Below are 4,537 nucleotides of genomic sequence, written 5' to 3'. Positions count from 1 at the left end.
GTCCTCAGTGGAAATATCGACTACAACCCCCAAAGGTTGTAAATTCAACAAATATTGCATGGTGTTTCTCACTTGGAGGAAAACTTTTAATGTCATACATTCTTAAACATTTTTTGTTGCATGTTAGTTGCCGTATTAGTTATCGCGTCGTGCTAAGGTCGTCGGTTCAAAACCTGCATGGGTCATTGGCTGTTCTGGGCTAAGGATACAGATCGCTTGTTTCTGTTTGATGGAGCAATCGTTACAATTATTTAATTGCCATTTCGCGGACATGCGGTGATGGAATTTAGTTACAAACTTTCTTTAGAATATGTGGCCATTAGCAGTGAGCATCGTGGTGCCGTGGTGTAGTTGGTTATCACGTCAGTCTAACACACTGAAGGTCTCCAGTTCAAGTCTGGGCGGCGCCAGAACTTTTTTGGATTTCTTTATGTTTCTGAATTCTTATTCGTAATAAAATTTAGTTTACAAATACCACAAAGGTCGCAGGTTCGAGACCTGTAAGTTTCTAAATTCTTATTCTTAGTAAATTTGCTTTAATTTCCCTGTGTTTCTGAATACCACAAAGGTCGCAGGTTCGAGACCTGTAAGTTTTTAAATTCTTATTCTTAGTAAATTTGCTTTAATTTCCTTGTGTTTCTGAATTCTTATTCTTAATAAAATTTAGTTTACATATAACACAAAGGTCGCAGGTTCGAGACCTGTAAGTTTCTAAGTTCTTATTCTTAATAAATTTGCTTTACATCTAACGCGAAGGTCGCAGCTTCATATTATTTTTTTCATTATAGAAGGTCATCATCAACACTAAAATAAAAATAAGTGAGATTTGATTTATTATTGAAATAACATATATTCAAATTAACATTTTAAAACTAACAATGAAATTTGAGATATTATTGAAACAAATATATAAAAAATAATTAAAAGTTATAATATTGGTTTAATTAAAAAAAAGTAATAATATAAAGTAAAAGTTAATAAAAATTTAGGTAGTTTTGTCATTGTTTACTTTAACGAATTAAAAAATATTAGTAACAAAAAAAATTCAATGTTAGTCACACTTCCTATGTTCTTGAATTGTTAAATCATCCAACTATGGTGATCTTGGAGCACTTCTTTCTCTCTCTTTTTTTTATCATAGAAATAAGATTTTGAAGAATCACAATTAGATTCTTATTTTCTTAAGGTCGAATGACATTAGTCTTAGTGGACGTTAATAATCATAATCATCATCATAATACTATAAAGTAATTGAAAGTAAACAAATTCTAATTTTGTGTATAAGTGCTCTTTACTTTGTTGAATGTTTAATTCCTTCACTATTCAAGTTGACGTTTACATCTAAAATAATATTGAAGTAATAGTCTAGAATGTATAATTCGTTGAATTGAGGCTTATGTGATCCATAATAGTTGTAAAAATAACTTCGGCGTAAATCACATGTAGACAGACTTTTGTCGACGCGTTTCGAACCAACCAGTGTGGTTCATCGTCAGGACAAGTTAAAGACATAGATCCAGCTTTGCATGTTAAATAGTCTGAGCAGAGCCTCCAACGGCTATCTTGACCAACGACTAATCTTGACTTTGGGACCAGAGTCAAAAAGTCAATTTTTATAATTTAATTATATTCGGTGACCATACCTTTAAAATATATATAAAAATAATTTATAAATAAAATAATTGGTTAATATTTAGTTAAAAAAGTATTATTAAATAATTAAAAAATTATGAGTTATTAGAAATATTCAGATATATGGAAGACTTTTCTTTTTAAAAATGTTTATTTTTAAAAACGTTAGTTAGTTAGAAAAAAAACTAAAAATAAATAAATAAATAAAAATAAAATAAAATAAATAAATAAAAATAAAAAATAAAATAAAATAAAAAAATAATAAATAATATAAAAATAAAATAAAATAAATACACAATAAAAAATACATTAAAAAACAAATAAATAAATATAAATATAAATATAAAAATATAAATAAAATAAATACACAATAAAAATACAAAAAAATAAAAAGTAAATAAAAAATAAAAATAAATAAATAAATAAGATAAATAAATAAATAAAATAAATTAAAAAAATAATACAGACATATATATTAGTATACCTACCTAAAAAAAAGGGGGGACAGAAAAAAATCATTAAAAAACCACAGAGCAAGAAGGAAAAACCCTAGGAGGAAGGAAGGCTCCAGGGGGAATAACGAAAGCTAGAAAAGGATTAAAAGGGGGGGGGGGAAGGGGAGAGAAAAAGAAGATTAAAAAAGAAAAACCCTGATGACATTCTCGTCAGCTTTGATGTGGTCTCCCTTTATACTTGCATCCCTATAAAGGAGGCCTTGGAAGTGATCTATCGCCTAACAGATCTCGATACCGTGCATCTGGTTGAGATCTGTCTCACTTCCACATTCTTTAGTTTCGAGGGTGAGTTCTTTGAACAGACCTATGGTGTTGCCATGGGTTCCCCCCTTTCCCCTATTGTTGCGAATCTTTTTATGGAAGATTTCGAAGCCAAGGCTTTAGCCTCAGCTCGTCTCCTTCCCAAGCTATGGAAAAGGTATGTAGATGACACTAATGTCATCTGGCCCCATGGCCAAGAGGAGCTGGATCGCTTCTTCAATCACCTCAACTGTAAGTCCTTCGCCATTAAGTTCACTATGGAAAAAGAGGTTAATGGTTGCCTCCCTTTCCTGGATATTCTTATTTCTAAGAATAAGGACGGCTCGCTCTCCCACTCAGTATTCCAGAAGAAAATGCATACTGAGCAGTATCTTCATGCCGATTCCCATCATTTCCCTGCTCAAAAGATGGGTGTTCTTAACACCCTCGCTACTCGTGTGAAGAGCTTTGATAAGGAGAAATCCCATCTCCTTAATGTCTTTGTGGAAAATGGCTATAGTAGGCGCCTAGGTCAGAAGGCTTTCCTTAAAGCCTCTAAAAATGCATTAATTAATAAAGAACCTAAGGAGCGCCGACTAGGTGTCCATCTTCCCTTTGTCCAAGGGACCACAGACAAGATTGCTCGGATCCTTAAGAGGTATGATATTCCCTCAACCTTTAGGCCCCTCAAAACTATTCGTAAATCCCTCCGATCGGTGAAAGATCCCATTGACCCTAAGGACATGAAAGGTGTCTACTTGATCCCTTGTTCTTGTGGGACCCCCTATATTGGGGAAACAGGGTGCTCCATCCATCAGAGGATAAGCGAACATGCAACTAACCTAAGGCATGAGAGAACCAAGTCTTCAGTGTTAGTAGAGCATGTGGGAAAGACCAATCATCATGTTTGTATAGAGCAGGCCAACGTTGTTGCCAAGGTTGCTCAATTCCATCATCGAAAATTCAGGGAAGCTATTGAGATTGAAAGAAGGCCTAACAATCTCAATAGAGATGACGGTTGGAAGATTAGTAGTTGTTGGATCCCGGCCCTTTCATCTTAATCTTTCTTTTTCTCTCCCCCCCTTTTTTATCCTTTTCTAGCTTTCGTTATTGCCCCTGGAGCCTTCCTTCCTCCTAGGGTTTTTCCTTCTTGCTCTGTGGTTTTTTAATGATTTTTTTTCCTGTCCCCCCTCCCCCCTTTTTTTAGGTAGGTATACTTATATATATGTCTGTATTATTTATTTATTTATTTATTTATCTTATTTATTTATATTTATATTTATATTTTATTTATTTATATTTTTTATTTATATTTATATTTATTTATTTATTTTGCATTTTTATTGTGTATTTATTTTATTTTATTTTTATATTATTTATTATTATTTTATTTTTTATTTTTATTTATTTATTTATTATTATTATTATTATTTTCTAACTAACTAACATTTTTAAAAAGAAAGGTCTTCCACATATCTGAATATTTCTAATAACTTATAATTTTTTAATTATTTAATAATACCTTTTTAACTAAATATCAACCAATTATTTTATTTATAAATTATTTATATATATTTTTTAAAGGTATGGTCACCGAATATAATTAAATTATAAAAATCGACTTTTTGACTCTGGTCCTGAAGTCAAGATTAGCCGTTGTTCAAGATAGTCGTTGGAGGCTCTGCTCAAACTATTTAACATGCAAAGCTGGATCTGTGTCTTTAACTTTCCCTGACGATGAACCGCACTGGTTGGTTCGAAAAGCGTCGACAAAAGTCTATCTACATGTGATTTACGCCGAAGTTATTCTTACAATGTATAATTCATTATGTATTCATGTGGGGTATTTAAATAAATACTTGAATATTAGCCAAGTAATAGTCTAGTGTGACGATAATGTGTAATTCATTATGTGTTCATGTGGGGTATTTATATAAATATTTCAATAATAGCCACAAATAAAATACTTCGATGTCCATTTTGAGTAATACAATTTGATATCAACGATATCAATGGTATATAAAGAAAAATAAACTAATTGAAAATAAAAATAAAAAACTTACCTTTTCATTTTTCATTGTGAAGATGTGTAATTTATTTGATTCTTAATATAAAAGTGATATATAGCAATTAAAAAAAATGAATATAAG

General features: G+C 31.1%; 1 non-coding gene across 1 annotated transcript; it reads left to right on the top strand.

The window, feature by feature from the left end:
* The first annotated feature begins 336 nt into the window (after nt 1-336).
* Nucleotides 337-410, top strand: TRNAV-AAC (transfer RNA valine (anticodon AAC)). The gene has a single exon. It is a non-coding gene; the product is annotated as a tRNA-Val (tRNA).
* Nucleotides 411-4,537: the final 4,127 nt, after the last annotated feature.

Source organism: Pinus tabuliformis, chromosome 6 (genome assembly GCF_031772625.1).
Source record: "Pinus tabuliformis cultivar Carrire ecotype Pingquan chromosome 6, CPIR1, whole genome shotgun sequence".
Classification (NCBI taxonomy): domain Eukaryota; kingdom Viridiplantae; phylum Streptophyta; class Pinopsida; order Pinales; family Pinaceae; genus Pinus; species Pinus tabuliformis.
The sequence above is the reverse complement of the archived record's forward strand: the minus strand, read 5'-3'. Positions and strand labels throughout refer to the sequence as shown.